Source organism: Dasypus novemcinctus, chromosome 5, assembly GCF_030445035.2.
Source record: "Dasypus novemcinctus isolate mDasNov1 chromosome 5, mDasNov1.1.hap2, whole genome shotgun sequence".
NCBI lineage: Eukaryota > Metazoa > Chordata > Mammalia > Cingulata > Dasypodidae > Dasypus > Dasypus novemcinctus.
Genome location: NC_080677.1, coordinates 5007057 through 5032163, shown reverse-complemented (window position 1 = coordinate 5032163; position 25107 = coordinate 5007057). Strand labels below are relative to the sequence as shown.

Below are 25107 nucleotides of genomic sequence, written 5' to 3'. Positions count from 1 at the left end.
TCAAATCTACCTCTAAACTCTCAGTTCATCTCTGAACTCAAGGTGACCGACCCTTAAAACATTCGGCAGTCTTCACTTGGCGACGTCTCGGTGACCAGACTGGCTCTTCCACTGCAAACCTCAAACCTAACTCAAACCTCAACCCCACCGACAAAGCCCCTCTCAGCCTCCATCGCACCGGCTGGCGTCACCTCTGTAATGTCCACTATGAAAAGTCACGACAGGCTCATTTGAAATGGTCTCCCATAAAGATGATCAAACGGAGTCTAAATCCTTTAGAACTCTCTGGTCTTCACGGTTGTGATGCCGAACGCTTACGAACAGGACGAGAGCCATCGGGACCCCACACGAGGTCAGGATGAAGGCGAGGGAGGCCAGGACGAAGCTCGGGGTGACCCAGAGCGCGCCGCTTGGGCTCCCGAAACCCCTCCCTCGGCAGACAGAGCTCGCTCACCACGCACTCTTCCTGCCCGACGCTTTTCCGAATTTCACTTGCTCCCCCACCTCAGCGGCCAGGACCGGCAGGCTCGGGGAGGGCGCCGGGGCGGGCGTGGCCCCGGCCCCTGCCTGCTGCAGCGACATGCTCGTCTCCCTTCTGAGCTGCAAACCCCTTTACCTCTAGGGCCAGGTAAAAAGCCCCTCTCCCCATCCTGCCCATTCCCGCCCCCTCGCTCCTTTACGCCGAGAAGTCCTTCGCGGGAAGCCCAGGCAGTCCCTTGCCAGGCGCCCTCGCTGCCCGCCTGCGGCGTGGAGCTGGACAGCCCCGCCGGCCCACCTGGGAAGGTGCACAGAGGGCTCAACACCGGCTTCAGCCGGCGGGCAGGCGGGCAGGGGACGGAGAGCTGCCGCTGCAAGGGCCCAGAGATCCTGCGCGGGGTGGTCGTGACGTGTGGGTGACCAATGGCAGTGGTGGGAACACAACTTTGTGACCGTCATTGACGGCGCTGAATTACATTTCTGAAGTAAATGGGGAAATGTCAGGTTGCGTTGATGTTCCTAGAATAGAAATTGGAAGGAAAAAATGTAGGGCCGTACAACACTGGGAGCCCTGCTGCGCACGGTGTGCTGGAGTAAGCGCGCAATTGTAAAAATGCGCTTTGGGGAACCGTGCCAAATGCACCAGGCTAACGCAAGGTGTTAATAATAGGGGGAAGATGGATTTCATGCCCAGTTTTCCTGTAAAGGGACAACTCCACTATAAAAGAATAAACAAAGCTGTCTTAAGAAATGCCAGTGACCACCCTTGAGCATCAGCACCGCCCCGGCCCCGGGCTCTGCAGCCTCCCACCACCACGCGCCACCGGAGTCGGGATCGGATGCCGAGAAGCCGAGCCGAGCTGCCCTGACGCACGGCAAGGTGGCCAAAGGCTTGCTGCCATCGCCATGTCCACGCTGCTCCCGAAATCCAGCCTCCGAGAGAGGGCATCACTGTCCCCGAAGGCTGCAGACAGGTCTTCTGCTCCTGCACGGCCATGGACCAGGAGTCCTCAGAGGTCCCGAGCAAGGCCTCTGAGGTTCCGGCGGAGAAGGAGGGCACCCACAGAAGGGAACGACGAGCTTTTCTGGCACCTCCACATCTTCACAAAGCGAGGACGGGTTGAACGGAGCTCTGGGGCTCAAGAGCCGGTGCCTGCACCAGGGACAGACGGACATCATACCCTGGGGACAAGACGCTGCTGGGACCTGGGACTGCGGGTTAGTCCCCAAATCCCAAGGCGTCGTTTGCCTTCCTCACTCACGGTCGTGCGCCAGCACGCAAAGGAGATTGCTGGAGGTTGCCCGAGGGGGAGCCGTTTTCCGAAACAGACAGGACAAAATAATCCTGTATGATGTGCACGGTGGTTCTGTAAACTCCTAACCTCTCTAATAAAGAATTACAGTAAAAAGCGGCAGCTAAGGAAATGCGGATGGCCTGATGTTAAAGGGATTTACAAAAACACGGTGATGTCACTCTTTGCAAATTTTTTTTTGGTTTGGAAAAACATCTTCTCCGCCCCCACTCCCCTAAAAGATGTTATTTGTGTTTCCATAGAGTGGGCTTATTATTGCTCTTTTAAATGAAACTGAAATCTGTCTGAATTTCTAAAACGACAGCCATCAATATAAAGAGCCCACATAAACAAAGGCCCTTTGGGGTCTCCAGCAGTGCATGAAAGGGGTCCTGAGACTAAAGAGCATGAGGACTGGAAGCAGACGTGGCTCAACTGATAGAGCATCCGTCTACCATATGGAGGGCCCAGGGTTCGGTCCCCAGGGCCTCCTGACCCATGTGGAGCTGGCCCACGCGCAGTGCTGCCATGCACAAGGAGTGCTGTGCCATGAAGGGACGCCCCCGCATAAGGGTGTGCCCCGTAAGGAGAGCCACCCCACGTGAGAAAAGCACAGCCCACCCAGGAGTGGGGCCGCAGACACGGAGAGCTGACGCAGCAAGATGACGCAACAAAAAAGACGTAGCTTCCCAGTGCCGCGGGATAATGCAAGCAGACGCAGAAGAACACACAGTGAATGGACACAGAGAGCAGACAATGGGGGAAGGGGAGAGAAATAAACACAATAAATCTTAAAAAAAAAAAAAGGAGCTTGAGGACTGCTGCCCTGACGTTACGCGGTCAAGTCGGCCTCCACGGCCGGGCCAGCCCTGGGGCCGCCCCCGAGCACCTCCTCCCCCGGCAGCATGCCCTTGCCCAGCACCAGGACGGCACCCTTGGGGCCATCGACTGCAGGCAGAACCACCAGCATGACGCTGGCCCACCGCCCCACATGGCTCTGCAGAGACGTGCATGGCTCCTGTAGTAAGGCCACAGAGCATTCTTAGTCCAGAGACTTCCAATATTCGCACTTCAGAACATTTTGCCTTTGAAACAGCTACGCACATCAGTAGCAGTGATGTGGCCTTCATTCCAAAGAGGTCAGCTCCTCTTACTGGGTCCTGGAGGGGTGCAAAGTGGCTCCACTGTGCTCCCCAAAGGCCTGCTCTGCCTGCTGATTCTGGCAACAAGCACGGCTCGAAATCCTTTAGAATATTCTCCTCCTGCCTCCTGCACAAACAGGAGCCAGTATTTCCAAATTCCAAGCACATTGCTCGCTCCGGCCCGGTGGAGCCTAGCCTGCAGGACAGACTCAGGAGCAGACCGCAAGCCTCCCTGGGTCCCTGATGCTCCTCCACGGCCAGAGCTCCCCGACATGGCCCATCTCCCCATGGGACCAAGACAAGGCAGTGCAGAAATGACATCAGGGACCAGAGCTGGATCTTCCCAGCCGCAGAAAATGCAAATGTTCTCGATAAATATTTATCGGCCCCAATGATGCACTTCCTTCCGTTTAACCTGTGACATGCCAGAGACCAGAGCCCACACCCCACGAGCAAGGGACCACAGGGCCCTACAGAGAGCAGCTGTGGAAGCTTCCGGGCAACGCCCGCTGCAGGCTCGCCGCACCCAACGCTGCATGCCACCCTGCCACGAGAGGGAAGAGGCTCAATTTCTGACCTGGGAACGTGCAAGTTCATCTCCTAACTGGAACAGGCACCTTCAAGTTACCTAGAATAAGGGGCAGGACGTTTCCGGGGTAGAGAAATGAAATTACCTACATTTCCCTTTAACAGCTGCAAAAGCTGACACCAAAGAATCAACACCCCCATTTTACAGACAAGGCAATAGTGGAGAAAGAGCGAGAGCCTCACGCTGCCGTGGCCCTGGGAATCTTCTGTTTCTTTGCGTTTTATGTGGTTTTGGCTCTGGGGGAGAAGTAATGGCTGAGTGAGACTTTCATTTCCCCTTCAGAAGTGCCAGAGGTTTCAGAGCTGCGGGCGCTGGGGGTTTCGGACGCTTGGCTCACGCCCCGGTGCCTCTGCAGTCCTTCGCCCTCTCGCCCGCCTTCCCTGCCCTTCCAGGTGGCGGGCTTTGCGGTGGAAGCACTCGCCTCTCCCCTGCTCTCTTCCTGCTCGCACGGTGGTGCCCCGGGGGTACAAACAAGTCTGGATTTGGGCCCAAAGACTTGGGGGTCTAGTTCTCACTCCTCCACTAACGCCCACTTGGCTCTGAACGAGGCACCTGACGTAAGGAGCCTCCGTTTCCTCATCTCCAGAGGGGGAAGAAGACCGCAGGGCTGTCCCAGGGGTCACCTGCAACCCCAGGAAACTCCGCGCCCGCCCGCGTAAGGAATTCACCACTGTCCCGTCAAGGGCTCGTCCTTCTCTCACCCAGAACGGCAGCACAGCACCTCGAGAGGGCCGAGCAGTTCTTCCGGCGTTCAGGGGAAGAACACAACCGCCTCTCCATCGCCCCACCAAAGCACGGCACGAGTTTTATGCCAAGGCCCCCGTAACTTCTTCAGGTTTCAGGGCTTTGTAAAAGGCTCCTCTTACATCATCTACTCTGTAGACGTTCACATCTAGGAACGCTCTCCCACAAAGAAACCAACTTTCTCCAACCAAGTACTTACAGAGCCTACCTGGCGGTGGAATATTAGCTCTCGTATCATCAATGAACCCTCAGAGCACAACGTGGGAAACAGGTGTGCGACATCACTGCATGCTAGGAAGACGCTCGACAAAAGACGGCAAAGGGATAAGGGCCCTGGGGGGTCCATCAGTGGAGTCGTTGAAGCAAAGGAGGCAGGTGCACAAAACCTCAGCGTTCTCTTCAGGATCCAGGGAAGGGTTTGGTGGTAGAGCTTGTCAAAAGATGGAATTAAGAAAAGGAGAACCTACCCACAGAATGGATCCTTACATACAGGACACGGACTTGCAGATTTATAAACACAAAAGCAAGTTTAGTGCCTACCTTCCCTGCTAGGCTAAAGCTCATGCCGACCAAGAAGGGACGAGGGCCCCACGGGTGTCCTCAGCGGGGCAGGGCGAGCAGGACACCTCACCAGGGGTTCCAGCAAGGGCTAGCAGGCCGTCCCAGAGAGAGCACCGGAGGGCCACGCCGCGGGCTGGCCGAGTGCACTGCGGGGTCACGGAGCCCACCGTCCTGTCCAGAGGCGTCTCCCCCTGAGAGGCCACACCCTGCACTTGCTCCTGAGTTCAACCTGCTGCACCAAAGCCATGCTGCAATGTCATCCCTCTAAGTTATGGCCCCACCGTGTCCACAGAATTCAGAGAACGCAGTGCCCAGAGGGTAAATGAAGAGCCCAGGCACTTCCACAGCTCAGGTGTGCTCCCCAGGGCAACGTCCCCAGCCAACGAAAGCTGAGCTATTATTATTATTTATAAAGAACTTTAGATTACATAAACCTTATATCGGAAATATAGGGGATTCCCATTTACCTCACCCCTTCCCTTCCCACACTTTCCCCCATTAACACCATCTTTCATTAGTGTGGCACATTCATTATAATTGATGAACATATATTGAAGCACTGCTGCTAACCACAGACTACAGTTTACATTGTGGTTTATACTTTGCACCACACGATTTTATAATGGCCTGTATCTGCCATTGCAGTGTCACTCAGAACAATTCCAATGTCCCATTTTGGGGGCATGTCACACCTATTCTTCCCTCTCCCTGCCCTGAGAACCTCTCGTGACCACTCCTTTGTATCAATGGTACAAGTTCTTCCATTGCTAGAGTAATAATAAGTCTACTTTACCCCACAGTTGCAGCCCCCTTTCAATTTTATCACTGTGATGGTTTTAGAAAAACATGTTCATAAATTCAATCCATTCTGCGGGGGTGGACCCATTGCTAGTAGGACGTTTTGAGGCTACTTCAGTTAAGGGGTGGCCCAGGATGAATCTTAATCCTATTCCTTGAGTCCTTTAGAAGAGAGTGAAATTCAGACAGAGAAAGCAAGAGAGAAAAAGTCACAGCAAGCAAGAGGTTGAACTAACGAACCTGGAAGAGAAGGGAGAGGCCAGGAGATGCCGCCACGTGCCTTGCCATGTGACAGAGGCACTAAGGACCAAGGATGGCCAGCAGGGGAAGGCCGGGACGAAAGCATCACCTTGATGAAGCCGTGATCTGGACTCTCTCTTAGCCTCAAAACCATGGGCAAATAAACTGCCATTGTTTAACCTGACCCATTTTACCGTATCTGCTTGAGCAGCCAAGGAAACTAAAATAACCACCACGAAAAAACAAACACGCAAAGATAAATTACACAGCCGGCAGATACACTCTCTCTCTCTCTCTCTCTCTCTCTCTTTCTGTGAAAGCCCAGAGTCATCAATACATCTGTCTCTAGGGAGCTGCTCTCAGTGATGTCCCAGGCTCTGAGGGGATGGACAGAGCCATCCCCATGGCCCCAATGAGACCTGGAGCCCTTCTGTCCCCTTCTTAGAGTTTGCGGGCTCCTCCCTGGTTGAAGCAGACACTGCAGTCACTTCTGACAGTTGCCATGGTGTTTGTCTCCAGGAACTCTTCCTTCCCCATTTCCTACTTCTCATCTTCTGTGAACCCCAAAGGCAAACCGGAGATGTTTATAAGGTACCTAAGAGTGGGCCAGTCTTGGCAGTGGCCCTGCCGGGCCTCCTAGAAGGATGTGGAGACCTGGACGAGGGGTGGTGTCAGCCCTGGGAGGTGGCGCCACTTCCTGGTTCTTGGTTGTGATGCTGAAAAGTCAAGGCACTGCCCGGGAACCTCAAGAGCGAGGCACCTGATGGACAACCCCATCCCAACCAAGCAAGAGAATCTACAACTGAGAGCAAAGCGGTGCCCTCCATCTGCCCCGTGGGACCTAAGCCCCTTTCAGGCTGAAGCAGGGGGCAGCACCAACCCCAAATCCTCAAGATTGAGGAACGAAAAACAGGGGGAAATGCAACTGTGGACCAAAGTAGACTTACTATTATTGTAAACGGAAGCACTTGTATCACTGATAGAAAGGCAGCAGTCACCAGAGGTTCTGAGGGATGGGAGAGGGAAGAATGGGTGTAATATGGGACATTTTTAGGGCACTGGAATTGCTCTGCATGACATTGCAATGAGGGATACAGGCCGCTATACATTGTGTCAAAACCTATACAATTGTGCAGTGGAAAATGTAAGCCATAATATAAACTTTAGAACATGGCTATTGGCAATGCTTCAATACGTGCTCATCAGTGGTAACATATGTACCACACTACTGAAAGATGTTAATAGAGGAAGATGTGAGGGGAAGATATGGGATTCCCCTATATCTTTGATCCACCTTTTCGATAATCTAAAACTTCTTTTAAAATATAGTTAAAACAAAAAAAGGGTAAAGGGTTCTGAGCTTAGGGTCTCAGCAGAGACAGAAATTGTGTGTTCTTAATATTAAGACTGGAGGAAAAAAATTTTTAAAAAAATATTTTTTAAAGACTGGTGGGCTTGCTAATCCATTTAAGATTCAAAAGGTTTTCAGAGCTTCCTGAAACTTTTCTGTCGTCATGAACAAGTGAAACCGTGGAATAAAAAAACCCACCTGAATCCAAGTAGATGTCAAAGGATGACACTGCACAAATATTGATAAAGGGAAGAAAGGATGGACACATTTAAGATTATGCCAGTAATAACAATGTAGGGCTTATCTGTGGAAAATTCTTGGCGAAATTACGAGACCAAGTAATAGCATTAATAACAGCAGTGCTTTCAAGGTTAAAGGGTCTTTTTCAGAGAATTTTGGGAGAAAATGAAGCGAAACACGGTTCCTGGGCCAGCAGGATGGACACCCGGGAGCTTGAAAGAAATGCAGACTCCCCGGCTGGCCCAGAACTGCAGAAGCAGGGGCTGCACTTTCCACGGTCCCCAGGGGATCCACATGCACAAGCACTGCTTTAAGTCACTGTTGATGTGTAACTGCTATCAGTACTGAAATATGCCAGCTCCCCTGCAGGAACAAAGGAAGTGAAAACTTGATTAGCATCCCTACGTTATACTGCGTGGACTCAGGCTGCCCCTCCGCTCCCTTCTGCTTTCCTCTGTAGAAGTCATTATCGTCATTCTAAACGGGTGGGCACAGGCCGAAGGGACCAACTGGCTACTCTGAGGAACAAACGATGGCCTACGACTGGCCTCGGCACACTCCGCGATTCTCACCACGCTCGAGCGCTAAGCCACGGCGCCGAGTGCTACAAAGGCATGGGCCAGGCGCGGACACAACGTGGACGCTGGCTCCCAGACACGGCAGCCGCAGGAGAGCAGTCACTTGGGGGTGCAGTAAAGACACCACGGACAGTGCTAGGGCTCACTTCACTTCCCGATCTCAGACTTGAGCCCCGGGCATCACGAGGGCCGCTGCAACTTCTCCGGCCATCTGCCGGGAACGCCCCGCAGTCTAGGAATGTTCTTGGAGAAGACAGCCCTGGGGCCTCTGCCCGAGAAGGCAAGGAAGAAGCTGATGAGCCCGTAGCGCCTCTGGACCTGTCCCAGCCCTGCTACGCATCCTCTCGCCCCTGTCACTTAACCTTTGTCAATCCTTTAGGGAACGGATTTGGAAAGGGATGAGAATGGTTAGGACTTCTTGGGTCACTTCCAACCATAGAATTCAGTGAACTAGGAGTAGACACGGCACAGCACGCACATTTTAGATTTGATGACAATTGCCTGACTTGCTTCTCAAAGTCCTACACTGGGTGGAGCTGGCTGACGCCTTGGAGTCCGTGCCAACTTCTTTTTTTAAGTCTGATGAAAAGACAGAAAGGAGAACGCCCATACAAAGGCCTCTTTCCCGCTGCCTTCCTGCCTTCCAGACCTCCCCGGCGGCGATGGCCTCCTCCCCACCCCTCGTGCTGCCCTTGACCCTCCCGCTGGTTAGGCAAGAGCTCCCGCAGATCCAGAACCGCGCCAAGTTTCTGACCTAATCACCAGAAGCCCACGTGGCTCAAAGCCCTAGAACACAAGCCCTGAGCCCCAGGGCCTGCTGAGCAGAGCAGCAGTGCCAAGGTTCAGAGGGGCCCCCTCGGCTTCCCAAGGATGCAGATTCCAGGGTCCAAACCCCACAGCAGGTCTGAGCAGGGCCTGGGACCCTGCATTTGATGGGCAGGTGATTTGGATCCCCGAGGTATGGGGATCACACCTGGAGAACCTCTGCCGTCCCCCTACCTTCTTCCCCATGGGCCGATTCAGAGCTACCCTCCACGGCTGAATGCTCCAGTGCCCCTGCGTGTCCACGAGTTCCCACCAAGGCGCAGAGACGTCAGTTCAAGAGGCGTAGCACAGCTCAGAGCATAGCCTTCAGTGTCACCAAACGCCCGGCTCACAAGACGCCGCGTCCTCTCCACCTTCAGAAAACAGCCGCTGGGGTGCGAAAAAGGGAGAGCTCGAGGGTCCCTGGGGATGGAAATCTTTGGGGGCACGCGAATGGTAACTCTGAACTTTGTTCCACTGAACTTCTCGAACCCCCTTAGCAGCCAGTAGCGAGATGATGACGAAAGAGTGTTCCTACGCAGTTAGGGGCTCTCGCTCTCGCCATCCGTGTCGTAGAAGTGCCACACCAGGTTGAAGAGGCTTTCCAGAGGAAGGAGCATGACGGGGTCTCACCGCCACCCCACAACTCAACTGCAGACAGCCACCTGGCACCCCAAATCTTACACGCCTTTTCTGCTGTCCTCTCTCCCCTCCATCCTCTGGGGTGGCAGGGGAGCAGAGGAACATCCCCGGGGGCCCTCCGTGCCCCTCTGCCATGCCCCCCAGCTCCTCCCACGCCAAACACGAGTCCCGGGGAAAGAAGGTCGGTGAGCCACCTGCTGACCACGTGCAGGGACCACCCAGCGAAGGGCGCTGCAAGCAAACAGACAGAAGCGCACGGAACAGAAGGCGGGATCCGTGGCCACCTCCCACCGCGCACGGGCGCGCGCCACAGGTCCCGCAGCCCTCTTGCCACCGTTCACATGGAAGACAACGCCGAGGGAAAGTTGCCTCCGGCCGTTACTTCCCGGCTGGAAAGGTGGCCGTGACTGGGATGTAGGCAGCCTGCTGCAGGGGCGCCTGTCCCTGGCAGCCAGGCGGGCGCCGACCAGAGTGGCCAGTTGTGCCCACGGGTGCTGTTTTTCTGAAGGCAGGGGCCAAGGAAGTCCCAAGCACGTGCAGGCGCCACTTGTCCAGGGCCTTCGTGAGCGCAGAACGGGGTCCAGGCGTCCTGATTCGCTCCCGGGATGAAGCAGGTGTTTACCGGAAAGAAGTCAGGGGACACAGGCGCTTCTCCCGGGGCGCTCGGGCACCACTATCAGCAAGGTTCAAGAGAGCTCGAGGCAACCTTGGTCCATCCTTCACGGAGGAAAACGCCCTTTACCCCAGACTGCACCCCAGATGCCGCTCTCGGCTGCCTTCCCAGGCTGGTCCCACAGCCACCACTCAGCCAGGAAACAGCAGGTCATACTCAGGTGCGTGCCTAGTTACCAGTTTACCTGGTACAGGTATCTGTTACACAACAGTAAACAATTAAGACTGATATTCTATTCATGAACCACTGTGATTAGTAATGGAAGAAAATGTGGCATTGGTGTGCAGAAAGTGGCCATGGTGGCTGCTGGGGGTAGGGAGTGGGAGGAAGAGATGTGATGTGGGGGCATTTTTGGGGGTTGGAGTTGTCCTGGGTGGTGCTGCGGGGACAGTTACTGGACATTGTATGTCCTCCCATGGCCCACTGGGTGGACTGTGGGAGAGTGTGGGCTATGGTGTGGACCACTGACCATGAGGTGCAGCGGTGCTCAGAGATGTATTCACCAAATGCAATGAATGTCTCAGGATGATGGAGGAGGTTGTTGTAATGGGGGGAGGAGTGGGCTGAGGGGGTGGGGGGTATATGGGGACCTCATTTTTTTTTAAGTAACATTAAAAAAATAAAGAGAGAGGAAAAAAAAGGTGAAACACGGTCACATCACAGGCCTACAGCTAAACAGGGAGGGCAGCTCTGCGGACTGGGCCCTCAGGCCCCCCCGGGGCCAGCCGGGAGCTTCTCATAGCCACCCCACTCACGAGGTCAGAGTGGGTGCAACCTCTGGGCCGTTTCAGGTCACCCAGGGCCTCACTGACCTCTAACACCGGAAGCACTGGCCCCTGGGCCACCTGCTTACCCCCGGAGCAGGCTAGGGCGCACCTGCCATGCGGGGCTGCTGCGCAGATCCGGGGGCCGGGACCGGGGCCCCGCCTGCCAGCGGCCGGCAGAGGAACCGAGCTCGGAAGGCGGGGGGCTCCGCACAGAAATCCAAGTCCAAGGCACGAGCCAGCGCAGTCCCTGGCCTACACGCTCTCCCGTGGAAAACCGGGCCAACACCAACTCCGCAGAAGCCATCCCGGCATGGGCGGGATACCAGCGCCCCAAACCAGGGCCCACGGGCCCCCCCTCCTCACTCCACACCTGCCCAGAGGATGCCAGGAGCAGGCCCCGGGGTCACCTGCCCCTGACTGCACCCCTCCAACTCAACAGAAAGGGGGGCACCTCGGGAAGGAGAGGACACGCTGTTGGACACAGGGACCAGTCCCGGGTCATGCAGTCACCCTGGGGTGCAAACCCGGGGCTCCCTGGTTCCTCCTGGTCATGGAGAAGAGCCCCTCACTCCCCACCCCGTCGGGCCACCGCCACGTGCACGGGTAAAGACACACCCCGGGAGCTGTCAGAACCCAGAGCGCCCCGCACAGCCACCCACTAACCTCAGGGCCGTGCCGAGCCCTGGGCGGGAAACTGCCAGCCCGCCAGGACCGACACGCGCCCTGGGGCGAGCCACTCCTGCCACGTGCTCCTCGGGGGGCACAAAGCGGCTGGGCTCGCAGGCCCCAGGCACACACAGGTCTGCTCTCCCAGGAGCACTGGCATCTCACAGCTCTCCCCAAAACGACCTGAGCAAGAGAACCCCAAGGAAGGGAGAGGGGACTTCCTGAAGCACAGCATTCGTTACTGGATGGCAAAAGCAGGGCGCCACGAAAAATACTCAGCCAGGCCTTCGGGCTGGGGGAGGAGCTGGAAACGTGCACAGCATCTGAGCACCATGTCCTGTCCACCTTGACTGGACGGGGCTGAAAAGGCAGAAGTGAAGGCACATTCAGGGGGTGCTTCCTGCAAGTCCCCGATCCTGGTGAACGACTCCAGCGACAAGACTGTGCAGTAAAGAAGCCATTTTTCTTGCAAGTCTAGAGTTTGCTGACCTGTCAAACGTGCTAATGTTGAGTACAGCCTTGCAATCCTCTAACATTTCCGATACTCCATATGCATGTGATATGAGCCAAGTTTAACGGCTCCTTCACAAGTGGAGGCAAATAAAATTTGATTTTACCCATGGGAAAAATACTTAGCAAGGAAAATGACAGACTATATATATATATATAAATATATACAGAAAAAATATATGTATTATCTACTATGTCCTTGTCATTGTGTGTTTACATACAGAAACAACCCTACAACCCACAAAGGAACAGAGACCGTTTGGAGGTATGAAGTGACTTACTTCCTTCCAAGGTTTAGATTCTCAGGAGTCAATTTCACAGTCTTCTCTATCAAGGGATGTGGCCAGAAGTCGAGGCCATAGATGACAGTAAGAAGAGTCAGCAGAGGACAATGACCCCAAAGCCGGGCTGTCACACTGCGCTCACAAGCATCAAGGCGGGAAGGGTGCTGACCCCATCTGGGTGCTTGGAAGAGAAGGAAAGCTGCCGAAGGCCAGCACGCGCCCAGCCAGGCCCACCAGGGGCCTCGATGGGCAACCAAGGAAGAAACGGAAGAGACAGGCTCGGCAACCAAGGGAAGAAGCCCCACAGAGCAAGACAACCATGTCTCTCCCTTCTCAGTTGACCCAGCAAACGCAGGGTTGAGGCAGACTCTGCGGCAGAACCGAAAGCGGCCCCAAGCGGAGTGTCTGACCCAAAACAAAGGTGCGCATGCCTTTTTCACAGACAGAGCTGACCACAGCCGGTCTGGCTGCTTCTGGAGGAGAAAGCACCTCTCCATCACCGAAGGTTTTCAAGCAGCCTTGGGTGCCTGCTTGGTGGACAGGTGGCAGAGTAAATGAAGATGAAAATGAGCCAGGGAAGCCAGAACCCAATCCCGAGATTCGAGAACAGCATCAAAGGGCAGAGAAATTAAGTAACCGGCTCAAGGCCCCAGAACTAGCCGCTGCAGGGGAGAACTGACCTTTCCTTCTGGACTCCAGGTTCCAGGCTCCCAGCTCTGCTCTGGCCTGGGAGTCCACCCCACCTCCAGAGTCAACCCGACCAGGCCGGGTGGGTGTTCCTGGGCCATCCACTGCTGGGTGCCCTCAGCCTCCACGGCGAGCTCCCCTGCCTGAATGAGGTCTCCCAGGCCAGAACAACATGTCCCATAGCTCGGAAGCACCTTTCTTGGCTACACATCCAGGCCTGGACTCGCCCCAATCAAAAAACACCAGGGGGGGAAGCGGACTTGGCCCAGTGGTTAGGGCGTCCGTCTACCACATGGGAGGTCCACGGTTCAAACCCCGGGCCTCCTTGACCCGTGTGCAGCTGGCCCATGCGCAGTGCTGATGCGCGCAAGGAGTGCCCTGCCACGCAGGGGTGTCCCCCACGTAGGGGAGCCCCACACGCAAGGAGTGCGCCCCGTAAGGAGAGCCGCCCAGCGTGAAAGAAAGTGCAGCCTGCCCAGGAATGGCGCCGCCCACACTTCCCGTGCCGCTGACGACAACAGAAGCGGACAAAGAAACAAGACGCAGCAAATAGACACAGAGAACAGACAACCGGGGGGGGGGGGGGGGGATTAAATAAATCTTTAAAAAAAAAAAAAAAAAACACCAGGGGGCACAGCTTCAAGTAACTGTTCCAGGTGGGGAGAGCGAGAGGCAAGGAATGCACGCAAGTCGGCGCTGTGCCTAGTGACACTCCGAGCACACATTTCCGCTCCACTGGAATAGCAGGCCAGCAAAGCCGCAATGCCGGGGACCAGCGGGAACTCACTGGGCAAACTCAAGAGAGCTCAAGTCTAGGTCTGGAGAGGCAGCTCAGCTTACATGGTGGGACTCCAGCGAGTCTCAGGACTTAGAGCCGCCCTCACCCCTGGAAATGGGAGCAAAGGGAGGGCCGCACAGAGAGGGCGACGCGGAAGGCTAAGGCGCAGTCAGCCTCCAGGTCCTGTCCCCAATTTCACCAGCCGGGCGAAGGCCCTTCTCTTACCACCCGAGAAGACTGGGCGCAGTGAGACAAAGGCTCTGGACCAAGGTCGCCAGGGGACAAGCCTTGGGCACCAGGCTGAGAGGTGCCCCAAGGGAAAGCTGTTCGCTGAGCAATGGCCTCCCAGCGGCCCCCAGACCCCAACCATCTAAGAGACTGCAAAGTCTTTTGGAGGGAATCGGGCCAGCCCAGAGAAAAGAACAAAAGGCACGAACTTCGGGGGGTCCCCAACCAAACGGAGCAACCAGATGTCCACGGACAAAAGCTCAGGGACAAAACCCACCCCCATGTATCACTTCCAATCACTTCTGAAACTGGGTGGACAGAACTCCTAGGATATACCCAAAAGAAGTGAAAGCTGGGGTTCAAAAAAAGATAGCTGGTGGTTAAGAGTATGCTATTAAGAATGCTCTTTTTTACAAAGAATACAGATACACAGCAAAACTATAACTAATGGAACTTACGGATGAGAATTAGCAGTATTATAATATTTCTGCAGCAAAGGCAAGAAGATATTGTATCAATTCTAAGGGACAATAGAGGAGTATGGGGGTGTGGGAGTCTTCCTTTTGGAGTAATGAAAATGTTCTAAACTTGATGTGATGGCAGCACAGCCCTGTGATGAAAATGTGAGCCACTGAGCGTACACTTTGAATGGACTGTACAAAGCGTGGTGCTGTGTAACACAGGGAATCCAAATGTAAGATACGGGCTATAGTTAGCAGTAATAAGTAGTATTAAGTAGTAAAATATTACCAAATATAAGATACGATCTATAGTTAGTAGTATTATTTTGGTGATGCTCTGTCATAGTTTGTAGCAAATGTTTCAAAACCACGCAAGGTGTTAGTGGTGTGGAGTTGTATGGGAGCCCTATACGATGAGATGCATGTTTGTTTTGTAAATTCACAAGTTTTACTATACACGTATTGTTTATGTATGTTCACGTATGAATTATATACCTTAATAAAATTTTATTTTAAAAAAACAACATATACTGGTACAGCAATGTTCAATACAGCATTATTCCTAAGAGCCAAAGGGTAGAAACAACCTGAGTGTCCAATAGATGGATGAATGGACAAAATGTGCTCTATCCATACAATGGAATAATATATATAGCCACGAAAAAAATGAAGTTCTGATAGACGCCATGACACGGACAAACCTTAAAAACACTGTGTTGAGTAAAAAAAGCCATATACATAGGGATAAATATTTCAGGATTCAACTTACGTGAATTAACTAGAATAAGCAAATTCATAAAGTCAGAAATTCGATGAGAGGTTACCAGGGACTGGGATGGGGGAAGGAGGAGTTAGTGTTTAAGAGGAGTTTCTGTTTAGAGCGATAAAGTACTTCTGGTAATGGATGGTGGTGATGGTAGCCCAACATTGTAAATGTAGTTAATGCCACTGATTTTACACAACTTGAATTCTACACAGCTGTGACTCTTGTCTCTACTCCTGGCAAAGGAAAAAGTTGGGAGAAGCTTCATTGGTCCCTGGTGCAATGAGGGCAGCTTGAGCCTCCACAGCTTATAGCGCCAATTACATCCTTGGCTCCTACTGCACAACCAGCAAGGGAGAAAGGGCAGGAAGCCCTAAATCAAAGAGAAAAACTGCACCCAGAATAAATACTCTAGTAAGCCAGGTGCCAAGACACCAACAAAAAATTACAATCCACACCAAGAAACAGGAAGAAATGGCCCAGTTAAAGGAACAGGTTAACCCTCCAGATTACATAAAGGAATTGAGACAACTAATTATAGATGTTCAAACAAATGTCCTTAATAAATTCAACGAGATGGCTAAAGAGATTAAGGATATTAAGAAGACAATGGATGAGCACAAAGAAGAATTTGAAAGCTTACATAGAAAAATAGCAGATCTTATAGAAATGAAAGGTGCAATCAATGAAATTTCTAAAAAAACATTAGAATCATATAATAGTAGATTTCAGGAGGCAGAGAAAGGATTGGGGAGCATGAAGAAAAGGCCTCTGAAAGTGAACATACAAAAGAACAGATGAAGAATGGAAAAAATTGAACAAGGTTTCAGGGAACTAAATGACAGCAAAAGGCGTGCAAACATATGTGTCATGGGTGTTTCAGAAGAGAAGAGAAAAGGGGCAGATACCATTATTTGAAGAAATAATGGTAGAAAATTTCCCAACCCTATTGAAGGACACAGATATCCATGTCCAAGAAGCACAATGCACTCCCACCCGACAAAGTCCAAATAGACGAACTCCAAAACACATACTCATCAGAACATCAAATGCCAAAAACAAAGAGAGAATTCTGAGAACAACAAGAGAAAAGTAACACATAACATATAAGGGATATCCAATAAGAGTAAATGCTGACTTCTCACCAGAAACCATGGAGGCAAGAAGACAGTGGTATGATAGATTTAAGATACTACAAGAGAAAAACTTCCAGCCAAGAATCTTATATCCAGTGATTAGAATATTCAGAGATAAACAGAAACTGAGAGAATTTCTAAGCAAGAGACCAGATTTTCAGGAAATACTAAAGGGTGGCCTAGAGCCTGAAAAGAAAAGACAGGAGAGAAAGGCCTGGAAAAGAGTATAAAAGTAAAGATTCTATCAGTAAAAGTAATTAAAAGTGTCAAAAGAGTGGTGAATATAAAATGACAGATAAAACTCAGACAGTCAGGAATAAACTTAACCAACGATTTAAAGCACTTGTATTCAGAAAACAGCAACTCAATGTTGAAAGAAATCAAAAAAGGCCTGAATAACTAGAAAAACATTCCACGCTCATGGATTGGAAGACTAAATAGCATTAAGATGTCAAGTCTACTCAAACTGATATACAGATTCAATACAATCCAGAGAGACAGATACATAGACCAATGGAACCAAATTGATAGTTCAGAAACAGACCCTCACACGTATGGTCAAGTGATTTTTCACTAGCCTGTCAAACCCACACAGCTTGGGCAAAACAGTCCATTCAACAAATGGTACTGAAAGAATTGGATATCCATAACTGAAAGAAGGAAAGAAGACTCCTATCTCACATCTTACCAAAAATTAACACAAAAATAAAAGAACCATAAAACTTCTAGAAGAAATTGTAGGAAAATATCTTCAAGACTTGGTGGAAGGTAGTGGATTCTTAAAGGAGATAAGAGGAGGACCGAGATGGACTGATGTTTAACTTATGCAGAAGTTTTAACTAGTTTTATTGTAAGAGTGTGGAAATGTATAGAGTAGATAGTAACACATAGTGAGTAATGGCTAATTTATAAATGGGGATGTGGCTGAAAATGGTAGTCTAGGGATGTAAAAGTCAACTGACAGAATGCTAGAGAATAATTTAGGAACTGAATAGCACAGTTAACCAAGGGATGGATGAGAACTGTGGTTGATAGTGCAAATGCAAGAGAGCCCTTTGTGTGCTAGAGCAAATGTACATCACTACTGCAGGGTGGTGGGAATGTGGAGAAGCATGGGAAAAATACAGCTGGAGTGACCTATGGACTGTGGTTAGCAGTAATAATATAATATTCTTTCATCTATGTGAAAGGTATACTGTGTTGATAATGTCGCAATATAGAAAATGTGAGCCAAATATACACTATGGACATGGTAACAATCAGATGATATTTTATCTGTAGCAAATGTTCTACCACAGTGTGGTATGTTGATGGAGGGGTATTGTTTGGAAATTCTGCATATGTGCACGACTGTTTTATAAGTTTACAACTTCTGTCATAAAAAATATATTTAAAAAATAATGAAAGGGTAGAATGGGGAAAAACACACCAAATGTAAGATACAGACTATGATTAGTAGTAAGATTTTGACAATATTCTTTCATAATTTGTAACAAATGCCTCACGACAATGCAAGGTGTTGGTGGAGGGATGTATGGGACCCCTGAATAATGTTATATATGTTTGCTTTGCAAGTTCACAACTTTTACTAAACACTTAATTGTTTATATATGTTCATATATAAATGATATAAAGGTAATAATAATAGGGTTGGTGGGGGAAAATACTTCGATTAGTAGTAATATTGACAATGCTCTTTAATCATTAGTTACAAAGGTTTAACAACAATGCAAGTTATTGTTGGTAGGGTGAGTTACGAGAGTCCTGTGTGAGGTTACTTATGTTTGTAAGTCCACAACTATTATTATACACTTATTGTTTATGTATGTTTATGTGTGAATGACATAGTTCAATAAATTAATTAAAAATATATATAGCCCATCAGATCAATGCAGACCACACCAAGGCACGGAGACAAGGAGAACTTCATACAAGCTTCCAGAGATTCAAATAAATGAACTGAAAATGCAAAGCATGGAAGTTTCAAACAAAGATTCAAGAACCAGCTTCACCTCTTGCTCAGCCCCATTTTGTCTAAAAACCATGGCAGCCTTCACAATCTTGAGGGAAAATTATCTCCAACTCAGAACTCTATACTTGCACATGGGCAGAAAGAACATTTTCAGACATACGAGGTCTCGCAAAATTTATATCCCATGCTCCTCCTCTCTGAGAGCTACTGTCAAATGGCCTCCATTAAATTTTGGGATAAGCCAGGAAAGAAAACGTCCCATGACCCTGGAAATAGCACAGCTTTCCCCAGGATGACAGGGAAGGAAGATTCCAAGATGAGAACTGCCGCAGCCTACCTAGTAGTCAGGCTGGAGCATAGCATAGCTTTCCAGAATACTTACTGTGTTTGAAAGGAGATTGGGGGATGGGGTGGGAGCAGTGGAAGATAGCTGATACGAACATAGAAAACTAAGCACGTGCAAAAACAAGTCCAACAGAAAACCAAATGTTATATGAGATAGCAAAAAGTTGTCACAGCACACTACATGGCTCAGCTATGAAAAGCTTAACCTGTCCCAAGAGAGCAGACATGACATACTGTTCTAGCCAGAGCGCCAAGAAGTGAAAGGTGGGAGACAGGGAGTGCAAACATAGAATGGAGGAGGTGCAAAATGCCTAAGGCCTCCCCTTCCATGGAGAGAAGTCAAAGAATCATATGTAATACTGGGGCCTGAGAAGGTAGAGGAGGAGGTGGGTAGTTGCCAAAGTTACAATATAATCACTTTAGAAATATGAAGGTAAGTATGGAAGAAAATCTGTTAAAATGTCTAGCTCCTTCTGGGAAGGGAGATATTGAAGAGAGAAAAAGAACGAGTACTCCTGTTTTTGTACCACTCCTTCAAGAATTAATTATATGACTCTAAATTACATGCACAGATAACTTTGATTAAAATATAAAACCAGTTTTAAAAAGAGACTTCCTAGGGGAGGAGGGAAATAGGAAGCCAGGTGACTTCTTGGAGAGACAGAGCAGGACGCCCGCATGGTGGGGACGGGCCCTGCCAGGGGAGGGAGGCGCCTGACAGAGGTGACCTGTGCTTACCCCTGGACCGCTGTAGGCTCTGGGGTCAGCAGAAGAGCCAGGCAGGCCTGAGGTTGAGGGCTGCTCCCAGAGGAAGCAGGAAGCCCTTCTGCCCTGAGCTCGGCCAAAGCTCCACCACCAGGCGGATGTACACCAAGGCACTGGAAGCTCTAAATCTTTTAAGCGGTTTTATTGAGATCTATTCACATACCACACAACCCATCCAGTGTGCCCAGGCAACGGCTTTTAGGATCACCAGAATGGAGCTTCCATCCACACAACCAATTTTAGAACCTTTCTGTTACTCCAACAGGTGTTTGCATTTCTCTAAAAGCAAGGCAGAGGGGTCTTGGCCCGATCCACACGGTGACTTCAGAAGAGACCTGCCGCGGCCCCCGAAAAGGCAGCCCGGAGGGTCTACGGAAGGCGCCTGGGGGCCTCGTGGGAGAAGAGCCCACACAGGGCAGTCGGCAGGCACGAGGCACCGCCCCATTTCACCCCACCCCACGTGGACGTTCTCTCCAGAGGGGCGTTCTCAGGCAGGGGTCCCGGGGTGCACGCGAGGTACCACCCTTATGCCAAAGCCAGCACCCTGGCCGCGCGAGGCTGCGGTGGAGCTGGGTTCTGCATTTAAACAGGACCCGAGTCGTGGAAGCTTTTGGGTCACTATGAACTTCTTGGAGCAGGGATCCTGAAGTTATGATGACAGTTAGCTACGGGGTAGCATAAAAGTTTTGACGTTAAAGGGGCTTGTGTGCTTAGAAAAGGCTGGAAGCCGTTGCCTAGCCACTCCCGGGAGGACAGTTAAGAAAAGAAAAAGCAAGAGGTCAAACCAAAGGCCTGAGGCCTCGGAGAGGCCGAGGAAGAGCAAGCGGTCCCCACCCCTAGAGGTGTCTCCAGGGCCACCCTGGTGGTGGCTGCCCTGGGGCTTCTCACTGTTGACCCACCTATCACAGATGGGGGAGGTGGACAGGGTCCTCGGCAGCCCTCGTGCTCCCCCTTTCCAGAACCCCCGAAACCCCAGCGCTCACAGAGTGACACGCTCTGAGGGCTCGCAGAGAGGCAGACAGCGAGGCCCCCGACGCAGCTCCCCTCCCGGGCCCGAGCCCTGCTTCCAAGGGCAATGACCGCGCATAGACGCTCCTGAGGGCGCACCTGCTGCTCCGGGGTCCACAGCCCTGCTCGAAAGCCCGCAAGGACTTCAGGAAGACGCAGACCTGCCCGCGGTCATGGCTCCAGGCGGGATTCACGGACAGTCCCTGGAGTCGCACCCCAGGGGTGCAGGTGGCCTGTCCAAGGCCAGCGTCCACGCTCACTTCCACCGCGGCCACAGCAACCTCAGGGTCCTGACGACAAACGGCACACCGGACTCACCGCACCCCTGACGCCACGGCCTGAGCGCGTGCGTCTCGGGGGCTTCGGCATCTCTCGCTCCTGGCCCCAGCCCGGCGATTGGGGCTTGCTCTTCGCCCCCCTCCGGCTCATCTGTCTTGTGGCCAAGTGGAGTCTACCTTCCTACACCTCCCCTCCCCTCGAGGGGCTTCACAGTGCCATGCTCGATGTCGGCAAGAGGACGAGTCTTACCAACAGTAAGTGGTGCTCAAAGCACGAGAAGGTCAAGTCAACACGTTTCTGGACAACTGGCCTGTGCAGAGCGCCGCGAGATAAAAATAGGAAAGAGGAGTCCCCTCGCTAACAGCCCTTGCAAACGAATAGAAAGCACGAAGGAGTCCAGCCGAGACAGGTGGCTCAGGGGACTCTTCAGCGCTAGCCACTGCCTGGGTCACACAGAAGTGAAAGTTCTGCCATGTGCGAGTGTGAATCCACCCACTGCACTGATCCTGGCAAAGATGCTGGCAATCAAAAAGTTCACTTGGTTGCTGGATTCAGCCCAGAGAGCAAGAGCCTTAAATTAAGGATCTGAATGGTTAAGGAAAAGTCTCCAAAAAGTCCATATGCAAATCAGATTTTTGAAAACTGTAAGTAATATTCTACTTTTCCCAGTGGTTAAAATATCGGACATCCACTGTTATTGAGCCAATTTCATCCCCTGTATTCTAGGTAGAAATCCTAAATTGAGGATTACAGGGCAGAGAAGTTACTTCCATCTGACACCCCTCCCTTTTTCACAAATGGGCAAAAAGGCACTTACACAAGCAAAGCATTCTTAATCTCAAACTGACCCCGACCACAGCCCAGGGGAAAGCGGAATCACCTTATGTGCTGGTGGCTCCCCAAAGCCGCAAAGTCAGAACCACTCGTTTCCCCCTCCGAGATGATTTCAGATAACCCTGGGAAAAGGCTTTTTCTGTCACCATCTCAAAGAACCACCACACTGCTTTTGAGCCAGCCATTCCGGTATTTCAGAGCCATCAGCCCTTCCCCAGCGGGGGGTTTTAAGCTTTGTCTGCTTTCATCTCCCTACCTTTAACAGAAGACAAACCTGCAGAAAAGCCCATTCCTCTGAGATGGATCCAGAAGCCCTACTCAAAAGCCAGGAAGGGCAGTCAGAGGCTAAGGTGGCTCAGGGAGGAGGGAGGATGAGGGGAACTGTCACAGCTCTCCAGAAGTACACAGCTAAAATACTGACAAATTAAGTACCGGCCAATGCCCGAATGGGTCCGATCCACTAAAACCCATTGGCATGCACTGCCTGGAGAAGGCTGCCCCGTAAGCCCCAAAGCGCTGGTGGACCAAGCCTCACATCCCAAGAAGCTAAACATCAGCTCAAACTTGACTGCCTCCATTTCTTTCATAAACCCCCATACTTGAACAGTAAAGCAAAGAATAAAATTTTGAACATATGAATGACTCGTTACAGGGAAGACAGGCAGGTATTTTCTCCACAAGCCCAGGCAATCGCCGGTGGGTTTAGCAGACTGAGAAAGTGAAACCGAGATTACCAGCGAGCCTGCAAAGGAACAACTTTCCTTCCCACCAGGCAGAAAACAAGGACCGAAATTCCCTGCAGTAAGTTTTTGGAGGTTTGACCGTCGGGCAACCTAACCTTAATACACGAGAAAACACATTCTACTATTGTGTAGCTTTTCTCTTCCACTGCAGCTAAGAGCTGGACAGAATTCCAAGGAAATCGGTTCCTTACATCAAGCCACCTTTACAGCGCTAGGTTTTATCAGATACACAGACCAAGACTTTTTACAGCTCTGACGTGAAGCTGAAGGCATAAAAGATGCTTTGTTCTAGCAAGAGTATGGTCTCTATAGGTTGTAAAGTCTCCAATGGCAGATCATCGAAATCCCAAGTTCTGAGCCTGCCCTTCGGTTCTGGCTTTGCTCTTTTTTCCCGTGGCTCCCAGCATGACCGGGCCAGGGCTGCCCTGGGTTCCAATCCCCAGGCCACTATCGGTTACATCCCCACAAGTAACCGACATGAAACTGCCCAGCCCGGATTCTGGCCACAAAACAAAAAGTGTTGCCCCGACGCAGAACATAGCGCCGGTTTCAAATAACAGATGATTTGAAAGGTTCACAAATTTTCTGTTTTAATTCCAATAAACGTAACTACCAAATTGAACCCCTGCACATCAACGTTTCTTCCGAAAATAAAGGTGTCTGGAAGAGGAATGCGTGAGCAGACTAAAAAGAAAAGAAAGCAGCGAAGAGTAGCAGGACCACAGAGCAGCAACAGCTGGAGGCCACAGGTGCTTGGTGGCCTCGGTCCTTGGGGTTCTCCCTGTGCCCGACTGTCCAGGCTCCCTCCTCCCTGCCATCTCTCCCCAGAGCGAGAGACTCCTGTAAAATCAAGAAACCCACGGGACGAAAAAGCAGCCAAGGCTTAGGCTCTGGTGACAGCTCCGTCCCTTGCTGGCGCACGGCGGCGGCCTGTGGCTCACCCTCCGGCGACTGGGTTCCCGTACCTGTAAAAGGAGGCTCACCGGGGCTGAGGAGGGGATTAGAGGCAGCCGGCTCTGGGAGTGTCTTGTAAACTGTGAAATGCTGCACAAGTATCCGTCCCCATACTTCTCAGTTACACAAGCGCAGCCTGCTGGCTGTGGATCTCCGCCTGTCCTCAAATTCCCTCCCTGCCTTCTGGGGATGGGCCTGCCTGACCCTTCCGGGTAGAACTCCACTATTTTGTGCAGCAATCCTGGAGTTTTGACTTTTCGCAGAAAAAGCGAAGCAGCTAGAATCGGCCCTGGACTTACCCTCGGTTTCCCGGCTCTGACTTAATAAAACACTCCCCGAAATAGATCTCACCACCGCACAGGCCGGGATCTCTGCTGCTATGGAAACGGAGTTTGCACCTAGTTTTCCTCCCGGGGGGCTGGGGGTGAGAACCGACTGGTCTTGTACTGTAACCCCCAGTCCCTGCGCCCCCTCGTGATCTTGGTAAGACCGAGGGAGACGTTCAAGGCAGCTGCCTTTCGGAAACTCAGGGGCTCCCAACGGCTGAATCAGCATTTTCGGAGACAAAGTGTTCAGGCCCGGCCCTCTCAAAGGCAGCGCCGAGAAAAGTTGCGTAATAACGCGGATTCCCTCACCAGCACTACTTGCTTGGGTCTTTTCTTTGCATCCCTTGAATGGAATCGGGTGGCACGCTGGCGACAAAACCGTGGCTGGGTGTATCCTCAAGATACGGGACCTCGTAAAAGTCACCTGTGGCTCCCCCGCACGCGCCGAGGTCTCGTCCCACGGCTAACAAATCCTTGGCGGGTCTCGCGATCCCAAGACCAGAAAAACAAAATGGAAAAAAGTAAAGCGCCCCCGAGGTGCGCGCACGCCCACGCCCGCGCCCCGGCGCCCGGGCCGGGCCGCCATCAGCCGGGGCGGAGCGTTGCATCAGCTAGCCTCCCGCAGCCGGTCCCGCGCTTAGCGCCTGCCCAGGGCGGCCGCGGCGGCCCAGGCGCCCGGCCCTCCACCCGGGGCGGCCCCGCGGCGGGGACCCCGCAGAGCCCCCCAGCCAGCAGCTGCTCCGCCGCGGAGGGCCGCGCTCGGGACTCGGGAGTGGCGGCGCGGCGCGGGCCCCGGCTGCAGAGCGGAGGCGAGGGGGCTCCGGCAGCGCCCGGGCGCGCACCCGCACCCGCACGCTCGCGTCGGACCCGCGGGTTCAAGAGGGCACGGCTGGGGCGCAACACCTCCGCCCAGGGGTCGGGGCGAGCCCCGGGCCGCGCGCCCCCCGCCTCCGCCGCCGGCCAGTGCCCCGCGCCCGGGCTCCCGGCGCCGCAGCCCCCGGCCCGCCGGCGACGCCCTTCCGCCGCGCCCCGCCCGGAGCCCGGCGCCTCGGGCCGCGGGCGGCCGGCGCAGACAATGAGGGCGAGCGGCCTCCCCCGCGGCGGCCCCCAACTTCCCCGCCGCGCTCCCCACAACTTGGCGGCGCGCACCCGGCCGCTCCCTACCTGCCGCCGGGCCGCTCCGGGGCCGCGTCCGCGTGGCCGCCGGCGACCCTCCGCCCGGCCCGGGGCGCGGGACGGTCACCCCGGGCGGGGCCGCGAGCCCTCGCCGCCGCCGGGGCGCTGCGCGCAAACTTTGGGGCTCCGCCGCCGCCCGCTCGGCCGCCGCCCGCCCAGCCCCGCGGCCTCCGGCCCCGCGCCGCTCGCCGCCCTGCCGCGCCCGCTCGCCGCCTCCCCGCCCCCGGAGCGGGCTTTAAACTCGCGCGGCCCCGCCCGCCCCCGCCTCCTCCCCCGGCCGCCTTTCCTGCTCCG

General features: G+C 52.8%; 1 protein-coding gene across 4 annotated transcripts in view; it reads right to left on the bottom strand.

The window, feature by feature from the left end:
- GRB10 (growth factor receptor bound protein 10) overlaps nt 1-24905 on the bottom strand; it is a 209717-nt gene extending 184812 nt beyond the window's left edge. Inside the window, exon 1 of one of the 4 annotated variants that reach the window (XM_058296624.2) lies at nt 24802-24905. The gene's annotated coding sequence lies outside the window, so the exon portion shown is untranslated. Of the gene's footprint in view, nt 1-23946; nt 24133-24801 lie in introns of those variants that run through there. The other 3 variants (XM_012526047.4, XM_071215044.1, XM_058296623.2) reach the window with 3 other exon arrangements.
- Between the last annotated feature and the right edge of the window lie 202 nt (nt 24906-25107).